Raw genomic sequence first — 16,663 nt, forward strand, 5'->3', positions numbered from 1 at the left:
CAAAAAGGATGCTTCAGACGGAATAATTAGTTCAGCATTTCATATACATAGCAAAAAAAAGTCATTTTAGAAAATTAAGTGTCCCATATCCTAAAGGCAAAGCATCTATAAAGTGATATTTTTAGTTTTAGATATGAGTTCTCCTTCATACACAAAGGCTTTCATTTTCAAAAGCTTAGAGTGTCACATAAGGTCAGGTTTTCTTGTTTGTTTGCCTTTACTTTTGTATCATTTTATTCTGATGTAACCCCGTAGCTTACTTATTGTTCACATGAATTTTTCCTTGGAGAAAGGAGAGAACATACTTATCTATTAGCCACATCACAGCCAGCCACTTAATAAATGCTGTTTACACTGATGAAGGAAAACATTCATAAAAGTCCATATTCCAGTTGGAATTCCTTACATTACCAAATGAATCAACCTTAATGTGAAGAACAACATTACATGCATAATGATATGCAAGAGGGGTTTCATATTCAATCCTTATGCCATCAGATTCCCCATCATGGACCTGTAATATAACTGATTCAAGGGTAAATGGCTAAAAATCCCATGACTTTTTTCTACCACTAATGTCTATGAGCTGATCTGGAGATAAAAATGCGATTTCTACTAATGGAAACTGCCTCTACTAAAATTCAACAATTTGATGGTAATCATCCATTCATGTTTAATTTTATGTGCTTCATTTTGATACAAAATTTTATTTACTATCATCAAATAAATTCCCTTTTCATATTGCCAACTTGATAACCATTAGTCAGGTCTGTGTCTTGGTGTTTCTCAAAATCACTCTTTTCCCCTTTTCTTCTTAAGCCAGTACTTTCTTTCTTAAGTTCAGAAATATTTTATACTGGAGAGGAAAAATATCCCCCAGATTTTAATGAAAAGAAATTTGTTGTTGGATTTGTGGCTAACTTTAGCCACCAAAACTTTTATTCACTCATTCACTACCTAGGGCTTAGCAACCAAGCTCTAATCTTCACCCTCACCAAGAGTCCCGGAAATCCCAGGGCTATGTTCCTTTTGCTGGGATCCACTAAAGGCATGTATATTAGCATCTCCTAAACTTAGGCATGCACCAGAATCACCTGGACACATAAAACAGACTGCTAATTCAGTAGTTCTGATCTTGGCACAAGAACATGCATTTCTATCTAGTTCCTGGATAATGATGCTGCTGGTTATATGTCCACAATGTCCTTCTAAATAACTAAAACCTTCAAGAACACATCTGCAGCCTATGCCAAATATAGAGGTCATGGATTTCATAATCACTTGTTAAAGTCACTGCTGCTGATTCCCTGGCCTTCTGGATTCCAGATCCTGCTCCCTTTCCTGGATTTGCAGAATTTTCCATATTCCCCCTGCTTCCCTACTAGACAATTGCTGCCCTTGACTCAGTATCACAATATTATTATTGTATAATTTCTGACTCAGATGAAAGCCTAGTGAATAAAAAAAAACCATACTTTCTAAAGGCAGATGAAACTGCTCACCAGGTCATGACTCGTCTGTAGCACATGCCTTTTAAGAGTTCAACACTAATTAACAATTCGGTAAGTCCCTGCACATCTTAAAACATCTCCAAAACCATAAGGGGAAGTATCTGATATTAGCTTTCACCACTGTAAATACTTTAATAGCTTGTGAACAATTGAGAGAGGCTAAAATGTGTCCTCAGTGAGCTGATGCCTGAAATGGAGACCACAGAAGGACAGGAGTAAGGATAAATGTGGCTGAAACGCATTTCCCCATTACAGCCAACTTAATTTATCCCTTCTCATTTCAAGCCATTTACAAGTACACCTAAAATATAGCTTATGCTCAGTTACAGTTCTTGGCACAAAGGACATTTTGTATGAGACACTTTTATTTTGGTCATGAAGCAAAATTATGCACTGATTACCTTGTGTCTAATACTGTATGTGAGATAGCTCAAGTAGTAGTCATGGGTAATCTTTATTTAAAAAAAAATCCTTTCTGGAACTAAATGTAGATCTATCATTCAACCCAAGAATCCTACTACTGGGGGTATCTACACAAAGGAAAAGAAGTCATTATATAAAAAAGACACATGCACACTCACGTTTATAGCAGCACAATTTGCAATTGCAAAGATATGAAAACAACTTAAGTGCCCAGCAGCCAACGTGTGGATAAAGAAAATGTGATATATAACACCATGGAATACTATTTAGCCATGAAAAGGAATTAATTAATGTCTTTTGCAGCAACTTGGATGGAGATGGAGGCCATTATTCTAAGTGAAGTAATTCAGGAATGGAAAACCAAATACCTTATGTTTTCACTTCTAAGTGGGAGCTAAGCTGTGAGGAAGCAAAGTCATACAGAGTAATATAATGGACCTTGGGGACTCGGCATGGGGAAGCGCACTGAGGGATAAAAGACTACATATTGAGTACAGTGTACATTGCTTGGGTGATGGGTGTGCTAAAATCTCAGAATTCACCACTGTAGAATTCATTAACGTAACCAAAGCCACTTGTACCCCCAAAGCTATAGAAATTTTAAAAATTTTAAAAATTTCTTTCTGAATGCTCTTCTCACAACAAACACAGCTTGTTAAGACAATATCAAAGCACGTTAGCAATTACAGTTAATTTATGGCAAAGAGCAAGGATTTTAAAACACAAGCACCTGTATTAGGAATCATAGCTCAGCTGTTTTATGCATGCAACCCCAGTCTCTATATGACAGAGGCAGAGAGAAAGACCCAGTTGCTAAAATATCCAAATGAGGTAACCATCCTAGCACCTAAGTACAAACAGAACATGCGCCGGCCTTCCTAATTTACACTTACCTTCTCTGAAGCTCTGAGACTCCCTTCCCAGTGGCATTTGGAGAAAGGAAAACTTCATACTCCAAAGCAATAAAATTGATTCCCACAGGCAAATATAGCAAGGATCCTCCATGCTTCAGAAGGCCACCTCAGGCTTCCCCTCAGGTCTTCTTTGCCTTAGGCAAAGAGGCCAGAATAGTGAGAACAGCCTTTGCGAGTCCACACGGAGGAAAGAGAGTCAGAGGAGCTTCTTCTGCTTTCTCGAAGAAAATCCAAGCACCATCCCCACCTGTTTCTTCCCTGTCATTAGGAGAAGCTCTGACATCACCATTAAATACTTGAGGACTGATTAGCTTTCAGGGGAAAGGGATTCCAATGCTTTGTTTCCACCAGTGATTACCTTTATATATTTCATCCTTGATGGCAGATTGAAATGTGTTCTCTCCTTACAGGCATTTTGTCCATTAGCAAGTAGATGAAGGGAAAATGTGTAGGGAGCATTTATTGATTTTCTGGAGATGGAGGGAGAAATGGTGGTGGAAGGCAAGAGCCAGAGGAAAGTGGCATGTCATAAACACAGCTGGAGGGACTGAAACCCTTCATTCCCCAGCATGAGGATCCCGGCTTTCATGCAGGCTTTCTGAGTGCAAAGAACTGCTCTTTCTTTCACACCCTCTCAGCCCCACCCACCCCAGATCTAGCTACCCACATGCCAGGGGCCTGGGCCAATTTGGACATCTGGGGGTCATTCTGGTTGTCACAAAAACTGGGAAGTAATGCTGGCATTTCTCAGGCTTCCCTAGGTCACTCTGCCAATGGCCTTTGCTAGTGACACAAATGCTCACTGATTTCCCTAAATAAGGGGCTCCTGGTAAACAGAATTGGAAACCATAGCTTAAGTCTAAGGCCATAGCAGGGACTTTTACCTAAATCTGCTATGTACTGGAAGTCCGGGTGTTATGGAAGAGAATATAGTGTTAAATTGTAGATATCAAGAGCCTGGGTGATAGGAACCTAAGAATTAGGCTGAGTAAAAGAAAAAAGCGACATAAAATAGCCTGGGCAGAATATCCCTAAGATGGGACTATGGGGAGAACTAGCACTGACTGCCATCTTGAATATAGAGGCCATGACTGGAACCTTAAATATGCATGGATTACATCCATGCTTTGCATCGTAGCATGCACAGATATGAGGGGGCCAACTTTTTGTTATAAAATGTTCAAATATGCACAAAAGTAGAGAGAGTAGTCTAAACAACTATCACATCTCTTCAACACTACATAATTCAGTGGGCATTTCTATAACATGAAGATTTTTTACATAATTAGAACACCAAAGTAACATAGAATTTTATTACTATACTTAATAAAATTCCTTGATATCATGTATTAACAAGTCCATATTCAATCCTGAATTGGAGAGAAATGTTTTTATTTTGTATGAATAAAAGAAAAATTGATAATATTGAAAAATTATAGTAATGCTGATTATAGATATTGAATAACTATCAAAGAGAAATAAAACTTAAACTTAGCTGTGTAGAAATACCACCAATTAAAACAGTTTATTCAACTATTTGCCATTTTTCTCCAAAGACCACAATTCACAATAACAATTATGCATGTCATTAAATGTGTGCCAGATTATAGTCGGAATCAAATAAATTGTACAAAAGTAGTACAGAAATCTGCTTGCAACTTTAAAAGAAAATTGTTTACCTGCAAAGCAATTGCATTGACCTAGATCATTTACGTTCAGACTCCGGGAACTGTAGTTGATATCAAGAATACAAAAATATTTGAACTTCATCAAACTCATGGCAGCATTGTCTCATTACCTTTACAATGACATATTATGCTCTTAGGTAGGTGAGAGAAATGCTGAGATGAAACTTCAGCACAATTACAGAAAATACAATTGTTCTGGGATCTCTGAGGAGGAACTCTTTTCGTATGAAAATGTTGAAGCCTGAAAAAAGTTTTGCACACTATACCTCTTTAATAACTCTTCATCCTCCTCCTACTACCCCCTAAGCTCACCTCAACTTGCAGGACTGCACGTAGATGGGCATTCAGAAAACTGAGATTCTATTCCTTGAGACCTTGAGCAAGGTACTTTTTGTGACTCAATCTGTCATTTGGGAAACACTGATCAGAGGCTTTCTGCAATGTTATTGTACTAACTTCACAACAAAGTAGCACTTACTCTTTTCTAACTGTAAAAATAAAAAGGATGTACTTGGATCAAAAGAAAAAGGATTAAACAGAAGGTGAGGGGGAGCTCTGTGCATGCAAGTCTCCATCCACTCTGGCAATGGTGGTTGCCATTAAGGTAGCACCAGACATTTGTTCTCATCCCTGCCAGACCTGTGGACAGATGGTTGGTTCTTTGGACAGATAATCTACTGAACTCAAGGACCCCCGCCTGCCTCGAACACCTGCCCTTCTGTCCAAACAGACTCGCTTAGAATACCTCTGGGAAAACTAACCTCTGAAGTGTTAACCTCAATTCATTAGTGAGGTTGTAAGCTTTTGTTAGATTCATATTGGTCTCAGCCTCCTGCAAAAGGGAAAGGAAGGAAGGAGGGAGGAAAGAAAGGAAGACGGAAGGAGGGAGGAAAGGAGGCAGAAAGAAGGGAGGGAGTAGGTAGGGAGGGAAGGAAAGAGAGAGGGGGAGAGAGAGAGAAATCAGAGCTTTGCTTGGAAATGGATTCTGAAACCAAAGCACTGGTGAACTCATTAAAGATTTGAAGTCTGACAGCTCAGCTTTCCCAAACCATGGCAGCTATAAAGGGAATATAATTACATTTAACAGAAGCCACCTGCATTTTGAAGTTCCCTAAATTTAAAGCTTCTGGGAGACTTAATTAAATTTAATGAAAACCATAGCAGCTAAACAAAGATGTATTGTACCTCCCACTTTGTTATTCCTGAGGAAATTAAGTGAAACTCACGGAGCCCCACCTTCGCTTTCACATTTAAACCTCTAGATATTAACGCCCAAAGTCTATAAATAAGGTAGTGTTCTCTTTTTTTTCATTAGCTAATAACATTGTCAAACTACTCATCTGTTCCTATGAGAAGAAAGAAAAACACAACTAGAAGGAAAAAGAAGAGAAAAGAAGAAAGTATACAGGAAAGTTATCCTATGTGTGAAATAGGCTATTATCCTGACTTCCCACGCTTTGTGCCCCCTCACCCCAACTCCATCATCTTCAGTGGCATTTCTTTTAATTTTGAAAGAACTGTATGTTATTTGCCATTGTGCTATAAGTGCCCAGTTAATTCTGATCAGGATGGACATCTGTAAATTATAGCATCAAAATGTGTGGGTCAACATGCCCCTGTGCTATTCTTTACCTATTTACTTTTCTTTTTATGATTAGTTTTTATCATTGTTAACCTAGACTATTTATATATAGACACAGTGGTGATCCTTTTGATGGATTTTAACAACAGGCAGGTAGAAATGCAGTGCAAGCCCACACCAAGCAGAAACCCTTCCCCCATGACTAGGACAGGAAGAAGGAGGAGGTGATACGGCCTAAATTGCCTGCACAGAGGGCAACCAGACAGTCCAAGACAGAGCTCTCAAACCTTAATCAGCATTGGAATCCCCGAAGGGCTTGTTAAAACACACACTTCTGGACTCTATCCCCAGAGTTTCTGATTCAGTAGAGCTGGACTGGGGCCCCAAAACTTGACTTTCTAACAAGCTTTCAGGGGATGTTGATACTACTGATTCAGGGACTGTATTTTGAGAATCAGTGATCTAAGACAGAGAGTCTCCAAAGTATAAAAACCTGAAGCATTATTTAGAAAATGGTTTGGTATTAGGTGACGGTGAATCCCATCCAAAAGCAGAATATAGTGTTAAGAAAACTAAGCCATCAATGACAGGACGTAGGCAGATAAGGGTTGAGTCTCTGAAATCTGCTCCATAGGGCAGGCCCTTCACCCTCACATAGGTATTAAAGTCTCACTGCGGAAAAGGTGGACAAAACTAGGCAGGGTCCTATAGGCACAATCCACCTGCTGGAATCAGATCAGGACCACAACCCTTAAGGGAATCAGGCTAAGGAACAGAGAGCCTCAGGGCATGAAACCTGGGAGCATCATCCATGAGAAGGATCCGACCCATCTGCAGGTACACTGGAACATGTGTTCCCTCTTCTGGTGTCAGACCTGTGACAACCAGAACCCACCCCCATCCCCACACAGACAAACTTATGCCCACAGTGTCCATGTCTTGACAATTTTTGTGTAATTAAAGTTTCTGAATTATTGAACTCTAGACTCATCTGCTTACATTTAGAGCACTGTCTGCACCAATTTTATGAACCATAAAGGATGGTGGTGTTACTAAGACAATTTCATATTTATTCTCCTTTGACTATTAAAGCAACCCTATGAGATGGGCCAAGAGAACAGCCAAGAGAACAGATCCTCAGGTGTCATACAACTGGCCCTGAGACCCAGAGTCTAACATCATTTCTATTGGACCACATTCCTCCCTTTTAAAAAGGATTTAGAAACCAGGTATAGTGTCTCAGCTTCCAGCAACTCAGGAGGCTGAGGCAGGAGGATCACTTTGGCCCAGGAGTTCAAGACTGTAGTGAACTCTGATTGTGTGACTGCACTCCAGCCTGGGCAACAGAGCAAGATCACATTTCAAAAATAGAAGCATTTAAACCAACTCTAGAGTGGGATAAATTTATTCTCCCTTGTTTCATTAAGCAAAATCCAAAATCAACAGAGTATACCAGGAAACACATTTTATCACTGCACTGGATTTTCTAATACTCACAACAGCCTACTCTCCTATGACAGTCCCTCCCCTGCCTTAAGAAAATCAGAGTCCTCCATCATCAGAGGGCACCAAGCAGAGGCTGCACAAACATATGCCAGGTACTTCAAAAAAAGGGACTCAAGCATTCATTGGGATGGCCCCGATGCATTTGAGTCAATTGTTTCTAAATATTTTTATTTCTCTGGTGGGCTACCCATTAAGATCAGACTCAAATTGCCTGTCACCCTTTTCTGTAACTTTTATGTGTAAAATGTTTCTGTGGACATTCTAATTTCAAAAGACAATAAAAACTCTGTATTTTGGTTGCAGCATTTACATAATAACAAAAATGTGCATTTTCATACTTGCCAGTTAATTTTCATCAAGTTAAGGCATACGGTAAGATGTTTCCTACAAGAATCAATGGGTTTAAAATCCTGAAATTAGAATACTAGTACTTCACAATCCCAACTGTGTGTATTTCTTGCGCAGTGGTATTTTTACTCTCTAAAGGCATTTTCTTCCACCTTCTTTGAAACATTCCTTCTCCTTTTCTTTCTATTGTTTACATTGCAAACCTAATGTCTTTAAGCATCAAATGTGTGATGTTTGTTATAAAACCTTGCAAATTTGCAATAAAATTATTATAAATTCTGCTTGTTAAACTCAAGTAAAAGATAGGTATATTAATATTTTCAGTGCAAAGCGTATCCAGGCTACATAGACTTTGGAGTTGAGTGAGCTGGGTTTGACTCCTCGTGCCATTACTCCTCGTGCTAACTTTGTGATTTGGAAAAGTTTCCTTTTCAGAAAAAAAATAATGAAAACTGCAGATAGCTCACAGGAATAAAATGCAATAATATATTGCCACACCAGCATAACAGACAAACCAGCATTTTATAGTGATTAAGCAAAAAGATTGCCTATATTCAGATTCCAGATCTGCTACTTACTAGTAATATGATCTCGAGCAAGTTAGCCTCCCCAAACCTGTGTCCTTATCTTTATAATGGGGGGGGGGGTGCAATTATATACTGTACCTCATAGGTAGATTATATTGCTGAGATGATTGACTGGGATAATATTTGTAAATCCCTCAACACAGGATGCTGCCAGTGGTGGGAACTCAGGGACAGTATTTCCCTTCCCTGGCCTCCTTCTTTCCAAGCCACCTCCATGCTTCCTGCTCACTCCTTCCTACCTGCCATCCCATTTTGCCTGGAAAGAAAAAAACATGTAACTTAGAGGTAGAATTTCTCATATGGAGAGAAACGTCTTTGTTTAGTGATCTACATGTTGACGTCATCGTTGGCTGTGAAAAGAAACACTCTGATGGCCTGGTTGAGAAACAGAGCGAAACGGTTATGCATAATAAAGTGGGAAAAGCTGGGAGCTTCTGAAGGTATGGGAGATGAGGAAGGCAGATGTGAGAGGGTTCTCTGGTTTGTGACTTTTCAGCAGTGGAATTGGCCAAGGCACTTCCAAAGAATTAAAGTGCAAGCAGCCTGCTAGCTTAGCTGTATGTTGAGCCTCACATTTCAGTACTGGTCTAGTACATATAATTACCTTATGTGTGTGGTTTGGTGGAAAATATCAATGAAAGAGAATGCTGTTCCACATTTGGAGTCAATGCAATGATGAAAGAAAGAAACAGCTGAATGAGGTGAGATGGGACACTAATAACTCCACGAAATCAGAAGTAAGGGCTTCAATTTCTCATGTAAGTAGGAAAAAAACTCAAGCAAGCTCTTTTGATTTAAATATTAAATGAGAGGTGACCAGGAGGGCTAGAAAACTCAGGTTTCCACCACCTTTACCCCACCAATACTGTTAACATGTTAATTATACCATTTTCTCCTTTTAATCTCTTGCTTTTCGTTAGGTATACATATACAGTGTAATTCTTACTTTGTAAAGTAAAATACTTGATTTCAAAGCAAGGGTGAAACTTTAATGCTCCTAAAACTTTAATGGACTCCTAAAATCTTAAAACTGGAAGACCTTCTAGCCATGGCTTCATCCAAGCTCTTAAATTAATAGCTGGGAAGCAAGCCTGGAGAGTGAGTTTCCCAGTTCTCATGGCAAGTTGCCAGTAGCAAATGGACTTGAGTTTTCAGCCAAGGGAGACCATTCCCTTCCTTATCCTTTCAAGTGAGAAAGGGAATGTATATAAGTCAGAGCAGGTAAGGTGGCTCACAAAACTGGTTAGCTATTCCTAGCTGTCTACATGAGTTACTGAGTTGAGACACTCAATAATCCGTTTTAGCAATGGACAATCTCTTTATATTAACTCTATCAATTATGACAATATATTATTATATCAGATACATTTATAATGACAAATTAATGCCTTAGAGTGAAATATCATGATGAAACCCATTCTTTGACATATAAAAATGAAGTTAAGCATGAAAACAAGTCCCATTGATCATCGGAACTTCTAATGTCTTCATTTGCTTTCCTGTGTTTTGAGCTGATTTTCAGGTGAGTTTAGTTGAAGTAAACTTCGGAAATTCAATGACTTTACAAATAATATGGAACTCTGAATAATTCATTTCTGTTGTAGTTTAATTGTTGAATAAAGTGATTAGACTAATTATCATTGAATTTATAAAATGAAAAGCAACTAAACATTTTAATTAACTTGGAGATTTGAAAACTGATTTTTTTTAATGGCTGAACTATAAAGTCATAATTCTATAGCAATTCAGTGTGTTTATAATAATTATTTTACTGTTAAGACCCACAAAGAAAATATAGATGAGCTGTTGTATAGAAACCCAAGTAAATAGCTCGTCTCACACCCGTAACTATTATTCTTTAAAATAGTTATAAGCTTAATTAAATTCAAGAGACAATTTATCTTTGCCAACTGTGATGGTTAATATTGAGTGTCAACTTGATTGGATTGATGAATGCAAAGTATTGGTCCTAGGTGTGTCTGTGAGGGTGCTGCCAAACAAGACTAACATTTGAATCAGTGGACTGGGAGAGGCAGACTCACCCTCAGTCTGAGTGGGCACCATCCAGTCAGCTGCCAGCTCTGCTAGGATAAAAGCAGGCAGAAGAATGTAAAAGGACTTGACTTGCTGAGTCTTCCGGACTTCATCTTTCTCCTGAGCTGCATGCTTTCTGCCCTTGAACATCGGAGTCCAAGTTCATCAGCTTCTGGACTCTTAGACTTAAACCAAAGATTCGCCAGGGGCTCTCAGGCCTTTGGCCACAGACTGAAGGCTGCACTGTTGGCTGCCCTACTAAAGAGGTTTTGAGATGCAGACTGGCTTCCTTGCTCCTCAGCTTGGAGACAGCCTATTATGGGACTTCACCTTGTGATTGTGTGAGTCAGTACTCCTTAAAAAACACCCCTTTATATATATACATTTCTCCTATTAGTTCTGTTCCTCTAGAGAACCCTGACGAATATACCAACTACAATATTTTATCAGTAAAAATACAAAATATATTGGTTTGCATATGGAGTATAAAAGAGGGGGGTTGAGGTCTAGAAGAGATGAGTCCCTGAGGTGCTGTAAAAAGACACTAAGGAATGGAACCTTAATACATAAAGAAAGGAGCTAATAAGGTACAAGCTAAGGGCACATTTCAACTATGCAAGGAAAATCAGAAGTTTAAAATGTCAAAGATAAAGGGGCCTCTTTGGTCCAAGAATACCACAAATACCAAGAAATACAATACTCAGTGCTCTCTTATTTCACCTTTAGTTAGAGAATGTTCTAGAATTCCAAAGTCATGGAGTTAAAGTACAGCTAGCTTTTAGAGACAGCACTCCCCACACCACATTCACCTTAAGGAGAGATTTTAAGATAAAGCATATTATCCTTGAAAACAAGGCTGAAAACATATGTTTAGAGGTACCGCTTAGAATGCTTAGTAAAATCAACACAAACTAGGAGTCAGATGACCTTATTTTTCGGTCTGACTCTGACACCTCTACCCCTCCCATTGTGAGCTGAAACAACTCATTTAACTTCCCAGAGTTTCATTGCCATTTGCCAGATGAGATTTTTTTTAAATTATCAATTCTAAGAATAGAAACTGATAATTCACATGTGCAGAAACATGTATTTCTTAAACAACTTTTGGAAAAGAATTTATTCTCTAAATAATTAAAAAATGCAACTTAAACCTGAGAAATCACCAAACGTCTGCTAAAAAGTAAGACTGTCTTTAAATGATCATAATCTTTAACATATGACAATGCAGTTGGATTCACTCATTCAATGCAATCAGCTGCTTAAAAGTAGTATTCTTTCTTCCTCATTTATACCTAAATTGCCAGGGCCTGTACACATTAGCTCAGTAAATACCTGTTCAATAAGTACGATCCATTGACACTCTTGAAAACTTCTATTTGAGAATCAGTACAGTCACATGGAGCACATATTTCTGGTATAGCCAACTAATTAAGCTTCAAGGTAAAGCATGAGAGAAAATGGTTTGTTTCAGTCTGTCCCGGCCTGCCCTCACTTGCCAGTTAAATTGTATATTCTTAACCAGGCACAGGAAAAAGAAGAGACTATTTTATAGTGTGCAGTGGGCCAGGAAGTAGCAGTACCAATCACCTCTAATATGTCAATCTGAGCTCCAAGGTGAAATACTCTCACTGTTCTAGTGTCCTCCCTTGGGACATGAGGGTGACTTGCTTTGAGCTGAGGTTTGGTTGTCAGTGAGCCCCAACTTCAGTTGATTGTTCAAAAGGGCCAAAGAGTCAAGCCATTTCAACCCAAAGAACTAACCATCTCCTTATATTATATTCTGTGAGCAGGACAGTATACTCTGATAGTGTCCATTCCCAATCAGAAGCAGGAGTCCCCCTAAGAATTGTCAATTGTAAGATGGAAACTAATTTCAGAGATGTTAGAAAGTGAAAAAATGAGCATCTTAGAATTTATATATACGATAAAGGGAAAGAACTTCTATTGTCCCTGGATGCTCTATGTTTTTCTCAAGAGTGTCAAAATCAAAATGCAAATAGAGACAAATCTCTAAATTTAATATTTTTCAGGGGAATCACAGAATTGCAATTCAGGGCATGCACAGGCCAGGCAGCCTTCGGCGTGCCCAAAGAACAAAAGAATATTAGGAGTTTTATTAGAAAAATCAATGTTATGTACTGTTTTGAAAAAAATCTCATCAGCACTGGAGAAGCTTTTGAAAGCTGACAAGCCCTGACTGGTGAGTGACAGTAGTAGGTACAACCAGTCATAGAATCACACCCAGTTATTTCAGCAGCTGCAAGGCAAAACTGGTCTTTGGGTAACAGCAAGCTGTTTCAGCAGCCTGGCTTGCGGAAAATTCAATTCTTGGAGCAGGTGCTCCATGCCTCAAGTGCTTCCTGCCTGACCTCTTGACTCAGATTTAGTTGGTTATGACAAGAACGACACAATTCATACTATCAACTTTCACAAGAGCCAAACAGAAAAGCTATGGGAGGACTATTTAAAGAAACAGATGAATAGTTGGAACAGAAAGGAAGAAGAAGGTTTCAGCTGTCCTTGGAGTATATAGCTTCTTCCAAATTCAACCCACCTTTTCGGTGTTCTCTCTCCTGGCTGTTATTTTTTATTGTTAATTTTATTTCAAGAGTTTTTGGAGTACCGGCGGTTTCTAGTTACATGGATAACCAAGTAACCATGTGGGTGAGTTTTTTATCCCTCACTCATCTCCCAATATTCCCCTCTAAGTCTTCAAAGTCCATTATATCATTCTTATGCCTTTGCATCTTCATAGTTTACCTCCCACTTATAAGTGAGAATATATAATATTTGATTTTCCATTCCTAAGTTACTTAGAATAATGGCCTTCAGCTCCACCTCCACCACCAAGTTGCTGCAAAAGATCTTATTTCATTCCTTTTTATGGCTGAATAGTATTTAACAGTGTAAAAAAAAATTTTTTTAAAAAAAATATATATATACCATATTTTCTTTATCCACTCATTGGTTGATGGGCACTTAGATTGGTTCCACATCTTTGCAATTACAAATTGTGCTGCCATAAAGGTGCATGTGCATGTCTCTTTTTAATATAGTGACTTCTCTTCCTCTGGGTAGATAACCAGTAATGGAATTGCTGGATCAAATAATAATTCTACTTTTTGTTCTTCAAGGAGTCTCCACACTGTTTACCACAGTGGTTGTACTAATTTACATTCCCTGCAGCAGAGTAAAAGTGTTCCCTTTTCACCACATCCACATCAACATCTATTGTTTTTAGACTTTTCAGTTACAGACATTCTTGCTTAAGTAAGGTGATAGCTCGTTGTGGTTTTAATTTGCATTTCTCTAATAATTTGTGACGTTGAGCATTTTTTTTCATATGGGTGTTTTCCATTTGTATATCTTCTTTTAAGGATTGACTATTCATGTCTTTAGCCCACTTTTGATGGGATTTTTTTTCTTGCCAATTAGTTTGAGTTACTTGTCAATTCTAGATATTAGTCCATTGTCAGATGCATAGTGTGTAAAGATTTTATCCCACTCTGTAGGTTTTCTGTTTACTCTGCTAATTATTTATTTTGCTGTGCAGAAGCGTTTTAGTTTAATTATGTCTCATTTATTTATTTTTCTTTTAGTTGCATTTGCTTTTGGGGTCTTAGTCATGAATTAATTGCCTAAGCCAATATCTACAAGAGTTTTTCTAATGTTATATTCTAGAAATTTTATGGTTTCAGGTCTTAGATTTAAGTCCTTGATCCATTTTAAATTGATTTTTTAAATAAGGTGAGCGATAAGGATCCAGTTTCATTCTTTTATATGTGCTTGTCAGTTTTCCCAGCACCATTTATTGAATAGGGTGTCCTTTCCCTAACTTATATTTTTGTATGCTTTGTCAAAGATCGGTTGGCTGTAAGTATTTAGCTTTATTTCTGTGTTCTCTATCATGTTCCATTAGTGTATGTGCCTATTTTTATACCACTACCATTCTGTTTTGGTAACTATAGTCTTGTAGTACAATTTGAAGTCAGGTAATGTGATGACTTCAGATTTGTTCTTTTTGCATAGTATTGTCTTGGCTATGTGGGCTCTTTTTTGGTTCCATATGAATTTTAGGATTTTTTTTTCTAGTTCTGTAAAGAATGATGATGGTATTTTGATGGGAATTGCATTGAATCTGTAGATTTGTTTGGGCAATATGGTCATTTTCACAGTATTCGTTCTTCCCATTCATGAGCATAGGGTGTGTTTCCATTCGTTTGTGTCATCTATGATTTCTTTCAGCAGTGTTTTGTCACTTTACTTGTAGAGATCTTTCACCTTCTTGGTTAAGTATATTCCTAAGTATATTTTTTTATAGCTGTGTAAAAGAGATTGAGTTCTGGATTTGATTCTCAGCTTTGTCATTTTTGACATATAGCAATGCTATGATGTGTGTACATTGATTTTGTATCCTGAGACTACTGAATTAATTTGTCATATGCAGGGGTTTTCAGATGAGTCTTTAAGGATTCCTAGGTATATGATCATATCACCAGCAAACAGTGACAATTTGACTTCCTCTTTTCCAATTTAGATGCCCTTTATTTCTTTCTCTTGTCTGATTGCTCAGGCCAGGACCTCTAGTACCATGTTGAATAGAAGTGGTTGAGAGTGGGCATCCTTGTCTTGTTCCAATTCTTGGGAATAATGCTTTCAACTTTTCCCCATTCAATATGATGTTGGCTATCAGTTTGTCATAGATAATTTTTTATCACTTTGAGGTAAGTCCCTTTTATGCCTATTTTGTTGAGAGTTTTTATCATAAAGCAATGCTGGATTTTATTTAATGCTTTTTCCACATCTATTGAGATGATCATATGATATTTGTTTTTAGTTATGTTTATGTGATGTATCACATTTATTGATGTGCATATGTTAAACCATCCCTGTATCCCTGGTATGAAACCCACTTGATCATGATTTATTATGTTTTTGATATGCTATTGAATTAGGTTAGCTAGCGTTTTGTTGACAATTTTTGCATCTGTGTTCATCAGGGATATGAGTCTGTAGCTCTCTTTCTTTATTATGTCTTTTCCTGGTTTTGATATTAGTGTAATACTGGCTTCATAGATTGATTTAGGGAGGATTCCCTCTTTCTCACCTTTTGAAACAGTTTCAGTAGGACAGGTACCATTTCTTCTTTAAATGTCTGATAGAATTCAACTGTTAATCCATCTGGTCCTGGAATTTTTTTTTTTTTTTGCTGGAAATTTTTTTATTACTGTTTAAATCTCACTACTTGTTGTTGGCCTATTTAGAGTTTCTATGTCTTCCTGGTATTAGTCTCAGATGGTTGTATATTTCCAGAAATTTATCCATCTCCTCTAGGTTTTCTAGTTTGTGCACATAAAGGTGTTCACAACAGCCTTGAGTGATCTTTTGTATTTCTGAGGTATTGGTTGTAGTATCCCAAGTTTCATTAATAGTTGAGCTTATTTGGATCTTCCCTCTTCTTTTCTTGGTTAATCTTGCTAATGGTCCATCAACTTTGTTTATCTTTTCAAAGAACCAGTATTTTTGTTTCATTTATCTTTTGTATTTTGTTTGTTTGTTTCAATTTCATTTAGTTCTGCTCTGATCTTTGTTATTTCTTTTCTTCTGCTAGGTTTGGGTTTAGTTATTTCATCTTTCTCTAGTTTCTTGAGGTGTGACACTATGTTGTCAATTTGTGTTCTTTCATGCTTTTTGATGTGGGAATTTAATGCTATAAACTTTCCTCTTAGCACTGCTTCTGCCATGTCCCAGAGGTTTTGATCAGTTGTGTCTGTATTATAATTGATTTCAAAAAGTTTTAAATTTCCATCTTGATTTCATTGTTAACCCAGAAATCAGCCATGAGCAGACTATTTAATTTCCATTTATTTGTACAGTTTTCAGGGTCCTTTTTGGAGTTGATTTCCAGTTTTATTCCACTGCAGTCTCAGAGGGTGCTTGGTATAATTTCAATTTTCTTAAATTTATTGAGACTTGTTTTGTGGCCTATCATAAAGTCTCTCTTGGAGAATGTTCCATGTGCTGATGAGAAGAATGTACATTCTGCAGTTGTTGAGTTGAATGTTCTGTA

This window comes from Cebus imitator, unplaced genomic scaffold (assembly GCF_001604975.1).
Source record: "Cebus imitator isolate Cc_AM_T3 unplaced genomic scaffold, Cebus_imitator-1.0 Scaffold74, whole genome shotgun sequence".
NCBI classification, from domain to species: domain Eukaryota; kingdom Metazoa; phylum Chordata; class Mammalia; order Primates; family Cebidae; genus Cebus; species Cebus imitator.